The sequence below is a fragment of the Harpia harpyja genome, chromosome 9, assembly GCF_026419915.1.
Source record: "Harpia harpyja isolate bHarHar1 chromosome 9, bHarHar1 primary haplotype, whole genome shotgun sequence".
In the NCBI taxonomy this organism is placed as follows: Eukaryota; Metazoa; Chordata; class Aves; order Accipitriformes; family Accipitridae; genus Harpia; species Harpia harpyja.
The window spans coordinates 9,615,429-9,638,687 of record NC_068948.1 but is presented as its reverse complement, the minus strand read 5'-3'; the positions used below and the strand labels follow the sequence as shown (position 1 = coordinate 9,638,687).

Here is a 23,259-nt window from a genome sequence, read left to right as displayed (position 1 = left end):
GACAACTTTAGGAACTCTCTGAGTTGGCGCTTGCTTGTAGATCATCCTGTTTAGTAGCAACCAAAAGACTTAGCTAAACCCTTTTTGGAACCCATTTACGCTTTCAGTGTCCACAGTCTCTTATGGCAATAAATTTTGCAGCTTAACAACATGCTGTGGCAAAGGTAGCTCTTTTTATCTGTTTTAAACCTGAAGCTATATTTTGGATAGGCTGTAGCTTTTCATCTGATGTTTAAACACAGATTATCAATAGCTTTAGAATATGTCAGAAAAAACAATAATTTACCTAAATGAGTGACAGAATTCAATTCTTCAGTGACTAGAAAATAATGATTCCAGTACCCCAGAATAAACATTTAACTACCAAAACTTACATTCGTCTCCCCTTCAGCACAAGGGTGTGTTCTGAATAAAAAGCGATGCATTTTCTATTGATATCCACAGCCAAAAAATTGTTTTTCAAAGACTTCTAAGTTGAAGACAACGCACCAGAGCAGACATATATGGGCCTTCGAGATCACAAGTCTATACAATGACAGTATGAAACCATAATTCTGCCAGCCATATGCTAAAATTCAACTCAGCATATTACAGGCTTCAGGGAGCTGAGGTCGGAGAGGGCTCCAGGTGCTGATGACAACAGCACCCAGTGAGCTGACACGTACAGAGGGTACCGGTGGGTTCCAGTGCAACACCACAAATTTGGCTTCAGCAATCCCAGCTGATCCATGTCTTCCCCTGTCTGGATTACCCAGAAACCTCCACATTAGTCACACTGGTTTCAACATTAATAAAGAAACGCTTACAAAGAAGAAAGTGCTTAGCTCTGAACCATCTTCTCAAGAGAGTTGTTTTTCATATGTTAAAGTAGATCAAAGAAACAACAGCAGAGCCACAATACAGGGAAAGTTTACATTCGCAGGATGGCAGATTATCTAACAAGCATTGTCCACTTTATTATCTTGAGACATCATGCAGACAATTTTAAAAACATGAATGCTTGAGTTAAATCTATGACTGAAAAAAGCAGGACCATGCAAATGGGCCAAGGTAACAGAATCCCTATGTACTTTGAAAATCAAGAGTGATTGCAATCTAGTAACTAATATGAACCATTATGTTCTTTACCGGGAATATTTCTTAGAGTCCTGCTAAGGTTAAAGCATAACTTAGAAGAGCATTTGCAGGACAAGCACATTCACTGAGTGATTAGAGATTACAAGTGAATAACAAATGCTATCCCTGAAAACTTTGTATAGTACAAAGGATTTACGGTATAGTTATTCCTTTGGTGTTTTTTGTTGTTTCTTGGGTTTGGTCTTGGAAGGGAGGAATGCTTTGCAAGTGCAGCACTCAGGAGGTTAGCTTTTCTGAGTCCTGTCAGCTTCCTTGAGCTGAAATTATGGGAGAGATTTCTGTTACTATAGATATGAAAATGAAGAGATGCATAATATTCATACAGAGCAATCTGTACTATGTTATTAATCTACATTCCAAGTCAATATTAGAAAAAGACTTCTAATGTGGCAGATGATACATTATATACCTTAGACTAAAATTTGGTGTCAGAATAGGTACATTTTGAGATAGTTCTGAATACACAGACGCACACTATTCTGTTTAAAGCCTGAGCTTTCATTCTTCACCCTATCAAATCTCCCACTGAAGTCAATTGTCTTAATCTGATTTACACCTTGGCACTACTACTAATGCATGCAGAGCCCACCAAATAACCCAGATTCTTCCCTGCATAAAGACAGCTTTGTGCAAAATATCTCTAGAGTGACTCTAACTAGCCATGAAGGAATGTCCTGCGAGCACCATCCATTTATGCTGTAGGTCTTGTGCTGCCACACAGGCATCTCTGCTGCAATTGAGAAGAGAAGCCACTGTGACAGGGCAAGAGGGATTAAACCCAATTCTTCCCTCACAATAAAGGCTCTGCAGTTTTATGTAGCAGAAGAGCTGCAAGCTGTGGATGAGACACCCCACTTGGCAATGGGAAAAAATAATTTCCTCCCTAACCAGAAATGCATCCGCAAGCAGAAGAGGATCCTGCTCAAGCTGCAGGACAAAGAGTGAGGCAATTACTGCTGAGAAGTGGAATACAACCATCGTTGAGGGGTACAGTTAAAGCAGCAGGTCCTGGGATCCTTTGAACGGAGACTGGAAGAGGTGATGCAACATGTAAGGAGGGAGAGGTGTTAAGTGACGCATCTGAATATTCTGACACATCGATTCACATACTGATGTTATGCAATTTTTCCCCCAGAATTGAAAAAATGGGCTCTTGGCAGGTGTATGTTTCAGACTCTCAAATTTTTTGCACTGGAGGGCAAACCTAGGCGGCCTCACGAGGCAGTAAAGATGGGGCCTGCAAAATTAGACCCGTCCTAACAACTTTAGCTCAGTTAAACCTTTCATAATAATATGAAGCTCTGAAAGTTTTAAGGGCTAAAAAAATTAAATGGTTCCCAGGAGGATTAATTCAACGAATAGCAAGTAATAAGATCACCAGCCCCAGGGAAATTCAGCAAGTTTCTTGTGTTCAGAGACTTAACAGCCCCCTGTACAGAGCACACAAAGAATAGGATGTAATTTTCTAAACCTACAGTGAAATTAAAAGTGAAAACTCAACAACTTTAAAAACCATGAAGTAGTTTGTGGTAAGATTTCTGACTTTATACCTTGCAAAGAAGCAAGTATCACTCTAAATGACTTGGAGAAAGCAAGTAAAAATGTACTTCTGAAGGCCATCCTTAGCCATGAACAGATGTAACACCCCCACATCACTTGGTGATTTCTGCCAAATGTCTGCAAGACATGCGATTTGAACAATTTTCCTATAACTCTGATGACGTACGAGTACGTTCAGAAAATACACCAACGCCTTTAGCAATTATTTCCCATTCTTCTCAGTAAAATCTCTGTTCCAGTATAATCTCTGTTCCAGTCTCCTTCTAAGACTGGTCTCCCAAGTGCTTATCAGAACACACTCTGCCATTTGGAACACTTATTTCTCTCAGTTATCTCATGTTTTAAAGTTAAATATCTGTGGCTTTCTCTTACAAAGCCCAGTTCAAAGAGCAGATCACACTGATGCTATGACAACAGAAAAATGAGTACTATTAGTAATACATCTTTGCTTATACATTAGAGCATGTTCTCTAGCATCAGCACGAGCACGGATAGAAAGCAGCATGGGTGCAACAACATGCCTGATACGATGACGAATGCTCACTGAAACAGCTATGGTCAGTTATCGGCATTATCATTTCTGAAACAAACAATTTTGCAGTGATACAATGAACAGTTTTCTGCAACTGTCAAAGTTTTTCTAATTTCTAAAGGAAGGAAGGTGCAAGAAAATAAATTTTATCTATATTCATGCTTCAAACAGCATAAAGTTTGAGGATATTGAAGTCAGGCAACAAGATACAGTGTAGAAATACCTAGCTGTAAAATTCAGCTCCATCTAGGTTTATAGCAATGTCCAGTTTTGTGGGGTAGCAGTATAGATGTAGAGCCTCTTTGGATCCTTGCTTATTTTATTTCTCAGAGTTAAGAAGAAGTGTAACATTATATAAATGACACCTCTTTGGGTCTTAAATCACTTTGCTGTCTATAATGGATGTAATAAATGTTTCCTATTCCAGTACTACAAAAAATGGTCTAGGCGGTTTTATCCATTTGGCAGTGGAGCTCACTTGACCATGATGTATGGCACACTTGTTATTTATTTGCAGAGGCTAGAAGGCAAATGCGCTATATGAGAATAGTTCTTTAATGTAAAGCATTAAATTAAAAGCTCACCCTCAGGATTTTCACTGCCAATAGTAGTAAATGGATGCCCAAGATAACACAGGAGCTGTTACTATTTAAAAATAACTATTTGATATTAAACTTTTTTATTTAACAGCAGATTTCCACCCTGTCCCCCTTCCTTTAGCATTGTAGACTATATCCTTCCCATGCAGGTTTACATGGGTGTTGGGATTAACACTTGTCTCATTGTACAGATACATATCAGATCATATTCTTTAATATTTTAGCATTTTTGAAATTTCAATACTTCTAGATCAGATGTTTCAATGGCTCATGTTAATACAATATTTATAATTCTTACAATTTAAAATTATCTCACCCATGAGGGTAGTACTGCTATCCCCACGTATGGAGTGCAGCTGAAGCGCAGAAAGGCTAAGGTTCCTTCCAATTTTTAAAGACTATCTTGCTCATCCTGTAGTTCAAGGACTACACCAACTTTGGACTATTTTTTTCCAGGAATGACTTGGGACTTGACAGATTGTGGCAGATTGTTGGGGAGTGTCACGTGAACTGCAAGCCTTCCCATCCTGGCTGATAGGTAATGATAATCTGCTCCACTCAAATTATCTCAGAGCCAAGATCAGACCCAAGTGTTCTCAGCTCATGAATCACAGCAAAAGTATCACAACCATTCCCATCTTATAAAGAGTCCAAATAATTTTTTCATCAGTGTGTTTTCATACCATTTATGTAGGACCTTTAAAGTCTGTCAAGGAATTCCAGCAAGTAGCAACTCAGAATCTAGTATTGTAGAAGGAACTGTTATATTTAAACAAACAAACAAACAAACAAACCCCAAACAACCAAAACCCCACAAAAGACAACAACAGCCAACCTTTACAGATCATTCTGTATGGAACAGCATAAATCAGGGCTTTTCTCTAGTGCTCTGCAGGTTAGGATGAAACTGTTGAAATAAAGAGTTATAACATTGTTAAGACTATCAGATAGAGCAAATATATTTCTATGATCACCCCCCCCCACACTTTGTACTCTTTCAAAACTATTTTTTAAGCTATAGAATTAAAAAAAAAAAACAAAAAAAAACCCAAAAACCCTAAAACATGCAAGTGATCAAAATGTTTTTATAATTTCATTTGTTGTCTTACTGATTTGTTACAAAACCCAGTAGATACATTGTACAGCAGCATATTTATAAAGCCAGTTATCTACTCTTGTTATCATCTAACATTTATCACCAGGCAGTGTTCAAGTGCTCCGGATGTGATTCTGAAGCAAGCTTAACCAGCAATTATTACTCCACTGCTAAAATATATGTATATTAACAGGAAACCCGAAACATTAACATAATGCCATTATCTTCCAAAGCCTGTCAGATGAACAAGCTAAATATGAGGGCTTTTTTTCCTTCTAAAAAGCTGTAACAAAAATATAAAGATTTTCAAGTTTCTGTTCAGAAAGAAATGACTGCAGAAATTTTGGCTCTTTCAATTTGTTCTGTACTGAAGTAAATATACCGAAAGTTGAAACAAGACTATTTTTGAGACATGTCTGTGTTGATGCAGATGTTATAGAAGTTATCTACTGTCAGCTGGAGGTCTGACTACACTTGGAAACACAGCAAAATTCTAACAATAGCTAAGGAAATTTTTCACAGAAAGGAAAAAACCCCCAAACCCCCAACTATTACAGACCTCTCCCCCTAAAAGGCTCAGTTTTATGACCAATTCTAATAATGCAGTGAGCAATAGCAACCTGAGAAAGACTGGAAGGAAGGAGATAATTTTCTGCAAGGCCAGGTTTCAAAGTTCCCTGGAAGAGAAGCAGCCGATACCATGGATTCCAATCCTTGGGGAATTATTTCTTGTCCTAAGAGAAGATCAGACAACAGAGGTAAATGAAGGCAAACTGAACATTTGTTCCACTTGGGGACTGAAATGAAGACTCAATATTTAAATTTCACAGCATCATCTCACTCCTCGTGCCCTTACCCCAGGGCTAGTGACACCCCAAGGCATGACCCGCAGGGACACAGAGTCCTGGCATGCCCCAGTGCTGGGCAGCTGTGTACCACGGTCTGGGATTTGGGGGGGAGGAGGTGGAGGGACTCAGGTATAATCCCAGAACCACAAACAGGTGAGGGAACTGAAGAAATATTAGGTCTCCTGGACATGACACAAATCTTACCAAAGACATAACAACACAAACCCTTCCTGACAGTAACAGAGAGAGGATGGCACCTGCAGGCTTTGTAGGAGCAATTGAGGTAATAAACCAGGCAAACCCCAAAACACGAAGAACAGAAGAGAAAGCAACCGGTGATCATAGTGATCAGTGGTCTGGAAACTCTTCTCTACTGCCTGTCAGTGAAAGATCTAAAGTGCAGCAGAGTTTGCGTTGCTGGGGGTTTGCTGTTCTTAAAGATTAAATCACTCTGAGCTTGTGGGTGAATTTCTCAATCGAACCCTAAATAAAATGTTGTTTAGCAACTATTAGAGGGCACAGTTAAATGGAACAAATCACCAGCATAGCAACCAAAAGCAAACTCAAATGTTTACCATAGAAAAATCATTAAAACCATCAGCTCAGTCAATCATCTCAGAACAGCAGCAGTTCAGAAGGCAGCAGGATGCTGCACCACCTCAGAGGATGGACAGAAGGAATGGAAAGCTGATATATACTCCCCACAGGAAGTCCTCAGTTACATATTATTCAGAATATTAACTAAAACCTGACCACTATACCAAGAGTAGTTCCCGAACTTTGATCAATAGCCTTTTTTGTACTTCAAAATGCATAGAAAGTTTTGATTTCTTTTTTTCTAATTATAAAAATTGTAATTCTTTTGTTTTAGTTTGTCAGGTCACATAACATAGGAAACATACCATTACTTAAAGTATTTTACCTCTCCATTTATTTTCAGAAGGGACAGAAAGGTGTTGATAATATTCAGGATAGGTTAGGGTAAGATTAGGTTTAAATCTGAATCATGGTTTGATTTCAGTAGTGCAATGATTCCTCAAGCAGTTCCCACACAGATACTTCAAAATTACCACTCACTGGTAATCACATTACTTAAATCCATATCTAATAACATTTCTGCTGCAAATAATGGAAAAAATGAAGTTAGAAAACAGTTGATCATGTAATACATCACCCAAATTGAATGTCAGAAATCTTGTGGGAAGTTGGGTATTCTCGCAAGTTTCTGCCAATTTCTGCCAACTTCTCTTTTTGCAAATGGACCGTAAAACAGTCTTAGATTTAGGGTCCCAGCCAGAGCCAGCCAGAGTTAAATTTAAGGATGAAAATCTAATACATGCAGTTTATAAACCTTTTATTTATTTGTGTGTTACTCCTTTAAATTTCTATGATCTCAATGTAGCTGAAGAGACTATATACACAGTGGAGGTTCTGCTATGCTTTCTGTCATAAATGGCTCATGTTCTTTCTTTAATCTCAATTAAAAGGCGGTGCAGAATGAAAATGTTTTTCCTTTTCAGGTAAAGAGAACAGGACAGAGACAATGAGGAAGGAAGGGGAAGAGTGCTGCCTCAATGAAGGTTCAAGTCTGTCTGTATTTTAGGAGAAAACATTAATCTAATTTTCAGACATCAGCTTAGACAGATCTGCTGATTCATCCAAACGTGGCAAGTGGACAGCACCTTTGCTCCTGTTTTTAGTACAGGAGGTGCCAAGAATTATATTCCTGCCATCTCTTGTTGCTGTAGGAGTGGGAGTGGGGGAGCAAACTAATTACTTCAAGTGCATTAGGTACATTAGAAGGTTAAATTAAAATTTAATTTAAAAAATGTTAGCAATGACATGGGATTCTTAATGAAGAACCTGAAAACCACTTCAAAATCAGAAAGGAAAAGGGAGGTATGTAAGGGAAACTTCTCTTCTTTCCTAGCAATTCCACTATAGCAATGCACTGAAGTACAATAAACACCACGTTCACCTTCTGCTTTAACAATGGCAAACTCAGGGGTCTTGCATGAAATGGGCTATTTCATCCGAGATGGTTTAAGCTGGCCTAAGGAGCAGCGACAAGAGAATACAGTGAGCAGTCAGTGCTAATGACAGCATACCATTTTTATAGACTAAAGGTTGAGCAATGAATTTCAATTATAGAGTGTCAGGATGCCCAAATGCAGATACCTGATAACAAGCCTGAAGCACCAAGCTTTTGCAGATTTCTTTAGAATTTCAATAAAGCCTTTTAGCCTTTAGAACCGATTTTTTTTTTTTTTTTTTAAAACCAGAAGCCACTAGATGTAATCTTTTATAGGAAACTCCATCTTTGCTTCCCTTCAAGAGAAATTGTGTTCAAGGTAAATGAAGCATAATTATGAAATGTGGACAGTTATGCAATTTAAAAAAAAAAAAAAATCCCTAAAAAACCTCCTTGCTTTATTTGTGCTTGATCCCGATAACTATCTCTATTTCATTTGCTTTTAATGTAGCATCTTTTAAAATATGTTTTTAGTTAAAAGTAGCAACTCTCATGACAGATTTTGTTAATTTAGAGCAAACACCATCATTCTCATCATATATATTTAACACCATCGCAAATAAATGAAATTATATAAGAATTAAAAAATTTCAGTCTTGACCTTGCAAAACTTTTGCATACTCTTCTGAAAGTTTTCAATTGTATCAGTCCTTCCCTTTATAATTCTATCACTCAGTTTCCCCAACTTAAAAAGAATTACTTCTATATCTAAGTCTACTTAAACTTTTTTTAAAATACATAATTTATGCTTTGTTCCTTCTTTGCTTTCACCTTGATCTTATATTAAATAATTATTTATTGGGATTTGGTTACTATTTTTAATTATTTATCTTTCTCAATTTCTTTCTTCTGCTAAGTCCTTCACATTTATATTTGGAGACAGTTTCTCACATGTAATTCAATGTTTTCAACAGAGCAAGCTGATGAAACTTTGAAGTTATCATTTTTTTTAAGAAAATCTTGTTCCATAAAAACGTTAACGTTGTCTGAAACTAGGGAAGTTTATCAGAATTTCATTTTGAGGTCCTTCCCCCCAAATGAATATTTTCTATTTCAGACTATATTTAATCTTCACTATGTTTGGATGACAATCAGAAAAATGAAATAAAAATAAAACATCCTTTATTCACTTGAGGCAATTTATTCAAGGTTTTCCTTTCCAGACCCTCATTCCCTCCCAATCCAGTTGCAGAAGAATCTTTCTAAACAGTTTCTGAAGAAAAGTGGTCATATCATCTAATCCTGGGCATGTAATAGAGGTGTATAAAATAGGAACATAAATTTCCATTGGAGAGATGTACTCATAATTTGCTGTCTAGGGGAGATTACCTCTTCTCACTGACTATTCTGGGACCCTATACTTTTAAAATAGGCATTTTACTAAAGGCAGGCAGTATGAATAACCCACACAATGTAAAATCTCAAGCACGTAGAATCACCTCTTCACCACATGGATGTGAGGAAGCAGTTTCAGAGCAGCGTTATGGAAATTGTACAATATATTTCTTGGAGTCTTCCCTTAAAAATAATTATTTTAAATGAGCTTGAAAGGTGAAATACCTGTCAAAGACTTCTGCTGATCCAAGTCAGTTTAGGGAGGTTGGAAAATGTTTTATATGTCGTTGTACGTACTGTTCTAGTCTTCTGGAAAACTAGGCTAAAATTCTGTATTTCCAACTAATAAGGAAAATACACTTAAAGAAGCACTGATGGTAAATTCAACCATAGCTTCAGGTTAAGCCTGTTTCATGTACACAATAATTTTTGGCACGTAAATGAAAAGCCTGCCCATTTTGCTTTTTCCAGCAGTGTGAAACCAAGTAAATATTTCTCAGCATGAGTGAACTGATGTGAAGTGTACTTAAAACTAATTTTTAAATTGCATTTGATGGGGACCCCAGCTTTGAGTTTCGTAACAGCCTTTCTGCAGGAAATCTCTCCAATAACAAGAAAATGCACTGTAATGACATACCGACTTCAATTCTAATTTGACAGTATTAACATGTCCCAAATAGTAAAAAATTAAAATTTAATATCAAAGGTAAAAATAAGACAAGTCTCACCCACCATGGTGGGAATCTGAGTCACCAGAGCACTCCAGAATATATTCTAGACCCATCCTGACCCACTCCTCCCCAAAGAAAATAGAAAGCTTTTAAACCTAAATGCTCAGTTTAATAAAAATGAAAAAAACCCAGAATATTCTAAAATAAATTCAAAACAGAGAATGAAGAGAGCAAAAAGTAACCCTTCCCACCTGCTGTGTCCTTGGAGGCATGTCATCAGCTCCAGGGTTGCTTACAATTAAGACCTGTCTGAAGTGCAGCAAATTTAATCCTCTCTGGTCCATAGGAGGCTCTTTCCATCCCCTTTAAGGTCCAGCCGGCAGTTCACTTCATACCCTCTACAGCAGCTGCCCCTTGTCACCATCCTTTTTCCCACAGATCACAGTCCTTCCATCCCTCCAGGGACATCCTATCATGGAACCATCCAAGTTCCACCCTATCATCAGAGGGCAAGGTATTGTGAAGAAAAGCTGAAAATAAGATAAAATAAATTACACATACCTTCAATCTTTTAGGCCTTTTGACAATTTTATAAACTTATCAAAGCATTGACAGAACTGAGATAAAATGGCTTACACACTTGACAAAGAAATTAATTCAAATTAAGTATAAGTTGTCCTATACACTGTGTATCAGGAACTATAATTTGGAACAAGGTGGAATCACTTTACTAGAGTGATATGCTATGATGAGAAATTCCAGATAAAAGATAGATTTAATAATAGAAGATATAGTTACCCAGAAATGATGTAATTAGTGAAGGAACATGGCAAGTTTGTACATTATATGAGGCATGTGCCTTCCTTCCCACCTGCACTTAAGGTCAAAGATATCAATTAATTAAATAGGTAGAAAAATTGATATCCTAACCAATATCTTATTTTGATCACTTGGAGTCTAAATTTACCCACTAAAATACATATGGATATCCTTATATAAATGAAGAATAGTGTAATGCTATCTTTGTGCTTATTTTTTTGAATGAATGATCAGTACAATAGTTATTTCCCCTTCCATTTAGTGAGATACACTTAAAAGCTAAGGTAGTACCTCAGATTCTTCATCTATCTGAGAGTGAGTAAGTATGGGTTACCCATCTTTGGCTCATCCTGTAGTATGGCTCTGCAAGTGAGATTCAGATCATGTTCTGCCTTTTAGTATAGAACTGAAATGAAAAATTAAAAAGTCCCAATTGTTACCTCCCACATCTGTCACTGCCTGAGCATACAGGTGACAGCTTGGAAGGGAAAGTATTTGCTCCTTTCTGATATTATACCTATTATTTAATAGGTAAAAAGTCATTACTTCTTGCCTTGAGATCTAAGGGAAAAAAAAGTTCATAGTCCAGGACTGAGATCCACATCCACTCTTCCTCTAGTCCTGTAAATGTAACTCAAAAATAAGTCTACTTCTTGTTGCTTCCTTGGCAAGTTCTACATAAGCTATTTCCAAATAATCCACAGTCATCCACAAACATTCTCAGTCATGTCGCTGCAACTTTACTGATGACAGGGCTTTGCACAGGGATAAGAGAGGGCACAAAATAGTTCTGTGAGTGGAACGTCATTAGCCATTACATTAATAAGACGAGACAGAAGAGAACTCTTGGTCCACCTACCAGAGCTCTCTGGCTTCTGCAGGATTAACAGCAGCAAAATACAATTGTTTAGCTTCATGACAAATGAAGGCAAATAGAACTGAATCTACCCAGGGAAACCGATCTGCTACAGAGTCATTCCTTACAGTAGGACTGTGCTTTAAGTTGTCACATCAAGCCATCAATACAACTCTTCTTTATCACAGAGAGTCTCCCATATTGATAATACTTATCTTCTGCTTGCAACTGTTGATCTTACTTAACGAATATTTATCTTGCATAGTCCAGGAGGAAGTCTTTGCAATTATTCACACAATGCACTATTTTATTTATTTCATTAGAAAAAGTAGTATTCTTATCTGAACAACTGTTCCACATGGTTATTAATTAAAATCCGATACTTCTTGAATAACATTAAGCTTCAGATATTTCCTTCACTGTATTACAAAGGCAGCAGGTTCTGATTGTTCATAAAAATCTGTATATAGCTAGAAATTCAGATTATTAGATGAATATATAATATGGCAAGAGCCCCTTCCCCCAATCTCTGAACTAAAAGCAAGAAACAAATGTCTACTTCAATGATTTATTCACAGTGATAAACTTTTAAACTAGAAACCTGAATAACCACAATTACTATAAGAACCCTAGGGGAATAATTAACTCTTTGCATAGTATATTGCACATTTTAAATATTATTATGTTTTTAAATCCCCCCAATTTATGAAAAACAATATGCCAGTTTAATAAAGCAGGCTTACAGGACTGTAATCTCAAAATATTAGTGAATTAAACAGTCATTTACTGTGATTTCTCTGCCCACATGAGCAGCAAGACTGAACATCTGAACGCTCCAGAATAGAAAGTAAAATCAAACATAGAGTCTATCATGGTCTGACCACTACCTCATGAGAAACAATAAATAACTATACTCTGCATCTTTTATTGCCAAATGTCTGATAAATCTAACCCCAGTAGAAACTCCATGACCATCTCCATCAGTTTTCATTTTGCTACAGGTACAGCAGTAGATAAGAGTCTATACTGCTTTATCCAAGGGTATGGATCTCTTTATTGTTCTGGCTGCACAGATATTCAGCTGTGGATTTCTCTCCCTCCTCTCTCTCCCAAGCCTTCAAGCAGATTAATTGCTCTAGCTATATTTTCCATGATAACTTGCTTTTTGGGCACTCTGAAACTCTGTTAACTCTGAAAAAAACCCATGTCCTTAGTAAAAAAATATGCAGGAAAACAATATTAACATTGTAATCCACCACACCAAACACTAGGGACACTAGTTGCCCTATGAACAGAGGATGCTAGAGGATATTACAGTCCAGTATCAACACAGAGCAGCACTGAGGAATTCTCAGTGCTGGCTGACATAAAATTCGTAAAATCTTTGTCTTTCCAATTTGTTCAGGCCTCCTGAGAACAAGTATCCCCATTGACTGCAATAGTCATACAAGTAAACTGATTCAGCAAATGTCCCTTGAATGAGAAATGAGTTTGTAGTCAACTCATTTCTTAAATGAAAATACCTACTGTATAAAGAACAGTAGCACAAAGAACTGTTGCCATTTGGATCTTCATGGTATTTCCACAGAGTATCCAAAGACTGTTCTTTCAACATTTTAATTCAGATATGCTGAACTAGTTATTTCCTATTTGAGAAACTGCACACCATAGTTTTCTGCACACCATAGTGAAAAACTAAGGAGCTCGTTATTCAATCCATGAAGAATGGTATAAAAACACTTCTATACTGTTAGAAGACAAATACACATTAATAAAAACTAATTTAATTCTGCATGAAACTAGGTGTGATACAGTTACCTTGCAGATGTTTGCAAAAATTAAATAATGTCATATGAAGACATTCCCACTTTGTCCGAGGAAGACTTGTCCAAAATTCTCAGCTGGATTTTGTCTAGAGGTTTGAATGACAGGATATATTAGTTTTTCATTACATCATGAAGTAGACACTTTCTTGCCCTGTTATGGGTTTGTGTGGCCTGGGTTTTTTTGGTAGCGGGAAGTGGCCGCAGGGACGGCTCCTGTAGGAAGCTGCTCAAAGTTCCCCTGGCTCCAAGTGGGACCCACCGCTGGCCAAGGCTGAGCCCGTCAGCGACGGCGGTAGCGCCTCTGGGAGAACGTACTTAAGAAGGGGAACCTGCAGTGAGTAGGGGACTGGAATGTGAGAGGAACCCCTCTGCAGCTACCGAGGTCAGTGAAGAAGGAGGGGGAGGCGGTGCGCCTGAGGAGGTGGATGTCCCTGCAGCCCGTGGTGAGACGGCAGGCTGTCCCCCCCAGCCCGTGGAGGTGAACGGTGGAGTGGAGGCCCCCAAAGATGGCCGGGACTCCATGGGAAAGCCCGTGCTGGAGCAGTGTGTGACGGAAGGTCAGCCCGCGGAAAGGACCCATGCCAGGGAAGTTTGTAAGGAACTGCAGCCTGCGGAAAGGACTCACGCTGGAGAAGTTCGTGAAGGCCTGTCTCCCGTGGGAGGGACCCCACGGTGGAGCAGGGGCCGAGTGCGGAGTCCTCCTCCCCCTGAGGAGGAAGGAGCGGCAGAGACCAGGTGTGAGGAGCTGACCCCAACCCCCATGCCCTGTTCCCCTGCGGCACCGGGGGGAGGAGGGAGAGAGAACCGGGAGTGGGGTTGAGGCGGGAAGGAGGGAGGGGTGGGGGGAAGGTGTTCTAAGGTTTGGTTTTACTTCCTAATATCCTTGTTTTGATTTGATTTGTAGTCAATTAAATTGATTTTGTTTCTTCCCCAAGTTGAGCCTGTCTTTTGCCCATGACCATAAGCGGTGAGTGATCCCTCCCAGTCCTTATCTCGACCCACGAGCCTGCCTTTATATTTTCTCCTCATCCCACCATGGCCGGGGCAGGGGAGTGAGAAAGTGGCTGCGTGGTGCTTTGTTACCAGCTGCGCTGAAACCACGACATGCCCAAAGAAGGAACTGTCACATTACCTCAGCTGCAGTGGTATTTCAGTCTCTCCATTACCTCATTCTGTGTGAACCTTTCCATACCTCTTTAGAACCTATTTGTGAAATACAAAAATGATAATATGTTTATAAAAAAATTTGACTAACCAGCAAATAGTTTTGAAGACCATAATATTTAAAAGAGCACAATCGGGTCATTTGTTAATTGTAGACTTGCTTCTACATAGCCTAAGAGATTATGAAATTCATTTCAATAGAACTCCAGAATAGTTTAATTTCTTTTTTTAAACAGATTTCTATAATAATAATAATAATGCCATCAATTATGGAAAATGTAAGCTGACCTTGTGTTCAAGTTAGACAGGCTACTTGCAAAATGTGTCCTGTAACATTGGTGGCTATAGCTTTTAAATAAATAAAATAAATAAAGCTAGTTTACCATTTCATCCCTCCTTTCTCTAAAAGGCATTTTATGTTCTGCAGTCAAAAGAGACACGTAGTGCTGGAAACAAAATCAGAATTCATAGAATTAAGGAAAAAAAAAAAGAGGCTGGACAGGACCTCAAGACATATACTAACCCTCTTCTATCCCCCGAAACAAACCACAATTATGTCATTCCCAGTAGGTACTTGTCAACTCTGCTCTAAAGTATTCCTAAATTTGGAGACTCTATAACCTCCTCAGGCATTCTATTCCAGCAATAGCCTACCCAGCCATTAGAGTATTTTTTTCTCATTATGTCTAACCTAAGCCATGCTTGTTAATACCATTATTCTTATCCTCTCCATGATGGACATAATGGAGCAACATATACCTACTCTTTTACAGTAACAGTTTTTGAATAATAAGACTAAAACTGTCCTGGTTTTAGTGTTCTTTCCCTGAGGCTAAACAACCTTAATTCATTTATTTTTTTATGCAAAAGATATACTCTGATATCTTTTGAAGCTGTCTTAGCAGCTTTCTTCAAATGGGCCACAAGTACGTGTCCTTCTTGAAGTGCTATGCCCCAGACAGGACAGTCTCACTTCAGTTTGGTCTCACTAATGATAAATAGGTTTGAATTGTTACTTCCCATCTTACTCAGAGTCCACATAACTACATGAATTTATATCTCAGTGAAGCTGAGACAGGAAATAAACACATGAAATAACTTCTGCAGTTACAGACTTACCTGCTGTTTTGCTGAGATGTATCTCTTTGATTCCAAAGATCAAAAGGTATTGTCTTTTTCTCAGATCTAGAACTGTTTGGAATTTGTTGGAAAATGGCTTTTTCTCACCTTGATAGAAAATGTGAATGACGCTTCTTTTGCTTTTCTTAATTCTTCTCAAAAAGGATATGAAAATGCTTGGATGAATAAATTTCATTTATAACCTACTAGATCCTTATGAAATGCCCTCTTAAAAACCCCATAATTATACATTTTGTCTGTTCTTTTTATATAAAACACTTATTTTGCTGACAAATATAAAATTAGTCCTTTTTTATTCCTAATCATTTACAAAGATAATCACTGGAACTGTTACAAATATATTAAAAGTAATTTTGTACAGCCTGCTGTCCACAGAAGTGATATAAAATATGTTGCATTTTAAACCTATGTTATGAATTTCAAAAGCTATTAAAATAGCTTGAATAGATGTTCAAATAACAAAAGCACATTAATAAAAATAATTATTTTCATCCATTTCCTAGGCAATTTATGCCTGTAGTCTTTTGGGGCTTGAGTATTATTTAAAAGTGTATAGAAAACAAAACAAAAGTGTCCCAGGAGTCATTACAGTGACTTGAATATGCTTTATGCCATGTTAATTGACTTCACACATCATCTGGATATAAACTCAGAGTAGACTAGGCAGGAAATATATAGTTGAAGTAACATTAATTATTCTGCAGTCACATACTTGATATTTTCCTGTAAAATATCTGTTTCATTCCAGAAGTCAAAGTTCTTCTCTAAAAGAACACCACTATGAGGTCTAGAGCCGATTCAAAATGCGTATCCCTGCTGCAGATAAATACAACTAATAATCGTTATTTTTGACCTCTCTTACTGCTCAAAAAAAAAAAAATTTTTAAAAAAAAAGGTATGACATACTTGTGAAAAATCAGAATATGAATCCTATCTGGAATGTTTTAAGAGGAGTTCAGATGCCTCTTTCTAGGTTAATATTACACATCACTTATGATGCTCTCAGATACTTCCACTGGTGAGCAGGGACAGTGACAGAGTGGAAATTTGCTTTCTATCAGCTCGGAGCATAGGAAAGAGTAGGCCTTTCCTGTGAGTCACAAGTTACGGTCAAGCCAACAGAGAGTATTGTTTCTCCAGTGAGTTACTTGTAGAGGAATATAGAATAATAACACAGTAACAGTAGTATGTATACGGTAACAGTCCACATAGTACAATATGGACTACCGCACAATACGTTACTACATAATAATTTAACTTCTTTCACAATGCCGCTAATGCTACAGACTTCTACTAGTAAGTGGTGTGTCACTGGTAAGTAGGAAGCACACCACAGCTTCAGGTCCTCATTTTGCATGTCATAATCAAGGATGAACATTTTGGTCTGAAACCACATTGAGGTTTCCCACTACTTCTCTTTCTTTGAAGTCACAATAGCTGCAACTCCTTTCGTGTGACATCTGACAGAGAAATAAACACTAATGTAATCTATGGTGCAGGTATTTTTATTTCTAACTTTTCTGAGAACTATGCTATACCAACATTGAAAGTATCTTCGGATACACTTTGAAGGCCAGAAACAGCAAATGGGAGTCTTGCCACATGTCTCAAAATGTCTCATCTTGGACCAAAACCCAGCTCTGTGTGCAACACATCTAACAGTTTTTGGGGACAGACCTGTGAGTTGCCCAATTTTTCCCTAGGTTGTCTTCAGTGAAGAGCACCAGAGCAGTAACTATTCCTCAGTATGCAGCCGTGTCCAGGCCCACCCATTCCCAACCACAGACCCTTCACCAAGCCCCTCACTCAATTTGTGTCTAGCCTTCCTCAGGTTAGAGGAGGGGCTGCAGAGCTAGTACGTTTTGTTAATAAGTGCCTTTAGTCCACCATGTGGAGAGACATGTTTTCTCCCTTTTGACACATATGTGTGGGAAAAATTGTGCATTTTCATATCTTTACCTAGAGCAGTGTCATACTTTTTAGACATGACATCCTGGGGTAAATCAGAAGTAACTTAATCCTGCCCATTCTCTCTACACTCATAAACTGACCCGTGTGAACTCAAACTCCCCCAACACGAAACTATGTAACAGCTGAGTCCATCACAATGTATTGGAGATGCTGACAATTGAGAAAACTGTAACTAGAAATGTTGCCTCAAACGTACACTGAAAGTGGTCATAGGTAATGGATTTCTCTGAATTTTGCAGCAGATATTACATTACCCTTGAGGGTTGACCTGTGGCACTAGAAGAAGATAGACATTCAATTTTAGTGTTGCTGCTTTTAATCAAAAGTTGTCAATCACACTATATTATTTCAACCAAAATTAAACAGAGGCTTGCCCATGTCAGCAAATGCTCTCTGGTAATGGACAAGTGTTTCATATGTTGCTTTATTTGCATTTAAGTCCAAGTTTTCATAAAAATACCCTGGGGTTTTAGGTTTTGTACTAACATTCAGTTATCACTTCCAAAGTGCATCATATCCTACTGGAAGAATTCATGAAGTTAATATACTGCTGACATTAAACCAAAAGATTTTCTTTGTTTCTGTAAGTTCAGAGTGAAAAAGAAATATTAAAAAAAGTCAGATAGAAACGAGCTTTATGGAAGTTCATAGAAGGTGAAAACAATTCAAAACAATCCTTTTTGGGGGGTTGTGGGTTTTTTTTAAAGAAAACAATAATTTAAAGTTAAATTAATTTGGGTTGCAATAGTCTACCTGAGGTTCATGCACGTGTATACGTGAAATTCACTATTTCACTCAATTGGCTCACAAAACCTTCCTTCTAGATACTGACCACTAGCCACAAACGGTGAGTTCCCAGACAACTGCTTTTGCAAGCCAAGAGCAGGCCAAGGCTGCATGCTCCTGAGAGAAGTCCACATGGGTCAGTCATTTGAGGATTCCTGACAAAGTCCAGTTTACTTTCTGCTTTCCTGAGGGAGCCTTACTGAAATACTAATTTATTTTAGGTATACGTCTTTGGTAATTAGTAAATGTACGTCTCAAAAATTTTTTAATGAGAAGGGCAAAGTAAACAAGGTAAACAACACTATATTCAAGTAAAAATTAACATCTTAAACTGAAGCTTACGTCACTTGTTTCTTCTATTCAGTGTTAGAGAGTTTATGTACAAACTAAGTAACATGAACCTTCCAATAGTCTCATTAACTTTTGATTAGTTACACTGTGATAAAATGATCTGTATTTTAAATAAAGGACAACAAAGTCTGCCCTTTGTTTTAAAACTGTTTCAGCGCTTCAGGTATCTGAAATTTTCCAGCTCAAATGTATTAATTAAAATGTTTTTCCTCTTACATTAACATCTGTTTCCAATTAAGTGATCACCGTTTAAAAAATCAACAACAAAAACCATGTTTTTACTATGGCAAGAATAAAATAGCCCACTGTACGACTATAAAAAATAAAAGTGGTCACACTGCAATAATTTGAAAGGCTGAATTAGGCTGTAGACTGTAGTTATTAAAGGAAGTCATGCAGAAACATGCCCTTTAGCATGATACTTATTCTAAATTATATTACTCTTTTAAGTGCTTATTTTACCATGTGAATCTTTAAATTAAAAATGAGGCAGTTTTAGGTATATCCTGGAATGGCTTGTTTTCATCTTGTTAACCTGTAACCTTTTATCAAGTAAGATGAGCCAAGTTCACTAACCACCTATGCAAAACAGTTGTTCTGTTTGAAATCCATCACCCCTGCTTTTACTTATTTTTCCTTCTTTCCTCTAAGCCTCAGGTTGTTTCTTGCACATTTAGAAACCTGTGCACTATAACCCCCAGAGATCAAGATGAATGGGAGGCCGATGTGATCTGTTCTGGGCCAGTCTGGTGTGCTGTAGCTAAGCCTGACCAAGGGCTATAGGAAGTTATTCTGCTTCAGCTGCTTCATGATTTTAACAACGTGGGACTTTTTTGGTTTAGTTTTAAAGGTTCAGTTTTTGCCAAACAAGTAGAGGCTGCATCAAGGTCAGAGTGTTTATTATTATTATTATTATTATTATTATTATTATTATATTAAGTATCAATTTGGAAATTAATATAGTTAGGAATATGGACAAAACACAAGAAGATTGTGGAGCAAACATACCCAGGGACATACCTGTGCAAATTTCACTTAATATATTTGAAAATTGGTCCAGGTTTACCCCATGAAATGGGAGATTGAAACACTGCTACTACCACCTGGTAAATGACTTCTCTGTGTCAACTTCTCTGGCTAACTTCTCTGAGCACTGAGTAAGCAGAAAGTAAGAAAACTGTTTAAGAGCAGTAGTAACCTAAAAGCCTCTGCATCAGTTTGGGTGCTTAAATCTGGCATGCAGGTGTGAGTTGACCTATGTACACGTTTACTTCTGCTCTGAAGAGCAAAGTAGGTGGGAAAAGTGTAGCATGACCAGAGGCTTAGTTCAACTGACCGTCTCAGTCAGAACAAGGGTCTTCAAGTATGTAGGCTGGAAATAATTTACTACTCTGCAGAAATGGAAGAAGAAAATGCAAGGACAATTCATGCTGGATATATTCTGCAGGTAATCGCAGGGTGGAGAATGCCTTTCTGCTTTGAACGATGCCTAAGTCTGAATCCAGTCCTACCTCACCATCCTTGGCATAACATTGCTATGGGATCAATACTACTCCTTCCTATGTACCTGGCCTCTCAGGCATGCTGTTCAGAGCAGGAACCATGCCATCTCATATATTTTATTTGCAAAGCATTTATCACAGTAGGGTTCTGTCTCTAATTTGAGCCCCTGGTAGTACTGCACTCCAAACATGAAATAAGAATACCACCACAACCACAGGAAGAAGCAAGGGAGTTAAACAAAGTAAAGACTTAATACATGCCACATTTTAGCAATTCCCCTTAACCACACAGTTCAGAAGAGGTCATTTCATCTAGAGTGGTTTGATTATTGGGTTGTAATAGACAAAGCTTTAGTTTACCCTCAGGGATAAAAAAATAGGTCAGCTTTTCATTAACAAAAAAAAAAAAGAAAGTAGTTATTTAAAAATTGTTATGATATGTTAGACCATTAATAGCAAGATCATAAGCACACTTAAGTAGGTAAGAAACAAGTTACTATGAGGAAGTAAGCCAGTAAAACATCATGAAGTGATTTAACTCATCTCTAATTAATGGAAATTCTGGATCTGTTTTATTCACATTACATAGTTTATGATTTCCTCTTGACTATTTGTTTTTCCTCGTTCCTTAAACTTTGAAGTTGCGCATCTTTTGCAGCCTGGTACATTACCAACTAAGATAACTGTCATTTGATAATAAGCCCAAGTGATAAGTTCATTCTTACCCTTTTGGTAGCCTTATGTTAAAACCTATTATGTCCTTCCTACACCAGGATTAGATTATAAATCCAAACATAGCTTCCTCTTTATCATTTTTTTCTTTTTTAAATAAACTTAGACTATTGGCCAGAAGCAAAGCTGCTGCTTCTTTTATTGCTACACAGCAGTAAATCTTCTCCTGCTGCCTAAAGAACTAAAATACACCTGGAAACTGTCTTGCTACTTTAGTGTATGAAATTCTTAGGAGCTGCTTTGCACTTACATTCTGTTGCCACCAACCATCCTTTACTTGGAAGTAGAAGAAATTAGTTTTTTCACTTATGAAGAAATTTATAATCATTTAACTAATCCCAAATCACCTATTGTACCATCATTAGGACTAAATCTTCCTGCTTTATCTACAGCATTTTAGTATGCATCTCAGATACAGCAAATATGATAATATGTAATTAATGATGTCCTGAAACTTCTCTTTTACAAAAAAATTCCTGGAACTCCTGTGAAGCAGTTACAATTAGTTACTGACAAATAAGAGTAACTACAGACTGAAGAAGTCCAGCTCATACAGTCACAATGAGAAAGGACTAAAAAAATACTTCTGTAATTCTTGCAAGAAGAATCTCCAACCCAGCTACTTCAATTTTCGTTACTTGTATTTTTATATATGAGACAAAGTAGGTGTTAATTATAAATGAGGAAGATAAAGTGCGACAACCAGGTCTGCATTATCATGCAAAACATGTAAAAACTGAAATACTCAAGCCTAGAAGTTGTATGCCTATGATGCATCATCTCTGCAAGTTAACTGAAAGGAGGAAGGAAATCCTTTTAGAGCTGTGCATGGGTAGCTTGTTTTTTTTTCACTGAAAGTAGAAGTAACAGTTGAATATAAATATTTACTCTGGATTTTTTATGTTACTGAAAATTATTTGCTATATATTTTTCTCTCTCATATATACCTTAGTGACTTGCTGGATTGAGATAGAGACATGGAAAATAAATTTTGTGGAAACATTTGCAAGTCTAGTCCCAGCTTCTTTTCAATTAATGGAATGAATGCATTTGCCCAAATTCCATAGATGGAATACATATGCCCTACTAACATAATGTTGCACACAATAGCTTGATAAATCTAGAGAGGTCTAAGATTAAACAATAAGAATGAAATATCACTAAAAACATTATTGAAATACTGAAATAGCATATCCAAGCAGATTTTTAATGAAATATTTGAAAGTGCACAATCCTATTGCTTTCTCAGACCAGGCAAAAAGAATTAGAGCAATCAGAGCGATACTAAGTTTGGTAGACAGTAAAAACCCCAAACTTGTTATTTCCTTCTTTCAGCACAAGGCATCCAGATAGATAACGTAACTTTTCAATCAAATTTTAAAAAATGTCACCAGCAAACTTCAAACATTAAGAAAATAAACTTTGAAATAAGCTTCAGTACGAGAGCTTGACCATGACAGAAATACAACTGTGCAAATGATACTTCTGTAATAATATGGGAGGCATTTGTCATTTCAATGCAACCCATGGATGTTGAAAACAGTAATGGATAATAGGAGTTAATTGCTGGTCAGAAGGTTTAGGACCAAGATCAAAATATGTCTGAAAAAAGAATTGTTAATCACACAATGATTGTTCCTTCTTTCCCTTAAAGGCATTTAAAATACATAGCTATTGCATGATGTAGAATTCAGAAGGACAATATAGATTTACCATTTACATGATGGGCTTCATAGATCTAACAGTAATCATAGGGTTTCAATATAGCATATGCAAGAGTCTCTTGTTGCAGTCATTATAGGAATTTCATCCTGGTAGTGTTTCAGCAAATTGCACTAATCTAAGTAATTTTAATCAGCGCAGGCTATCAAAGAGGACAGGGTTGGGGTAGGGATCATGAGTTTCCAATTGGCTCATCAGACTTAGTCAAGGCTTATTTAAGGCAAGTATCTGAAAGAAATCATATGTGCAGATTTACAAAAGGAACAGATCCTTGTTTAAACAGCAAAACCAGGTTAACTCTTTTAGTGGACTGTTATTCTCTCCATCTGTCCTGAGCATGCAATGTGGCTCTTCTACTGGTATGAGCCCTTAGGCCCACCAGCCACCATTTGAAGTATTTCAGCTCACACTGTGGACTATTAGCAGTGTTGCCTCTTGGACCTCTACAATACATTAGCTCCATCTGTAGTAATTCCATGTCTCATTGGCAGATGCAGACCCTCATTAAATAAATAAGTGAATACATTTAAAAGAAATTTTTACAACTCTTCTCCCTCCTCCCTCTATATAAATGATACAT

The 23,259-nt window shown here is 37.4% G+C and overlaps 1 long non-coding RNA gene across 1 annotated transcript in view; it reads right to left on the bottom strand.

Annotated features, from left to right (window-relative positions):
* Positions 1–23,259, bottom strand: part of LOC128146615 (uncharacterized) — a 52,290-nt gene that overhangs the window by 23,517 nt on the left and 5,514 nt on the right. Inside the window, exon 3 of the long non-coding RNA XR_008236794.1 lies at positions 10,062–10,306. This is a non-coding gene — a long non-coding RNA (uncharacterized LOC128146615). The remainder of the gene's footprint in view (positions 1–10,061; positions 10,307–23,259) is intronic.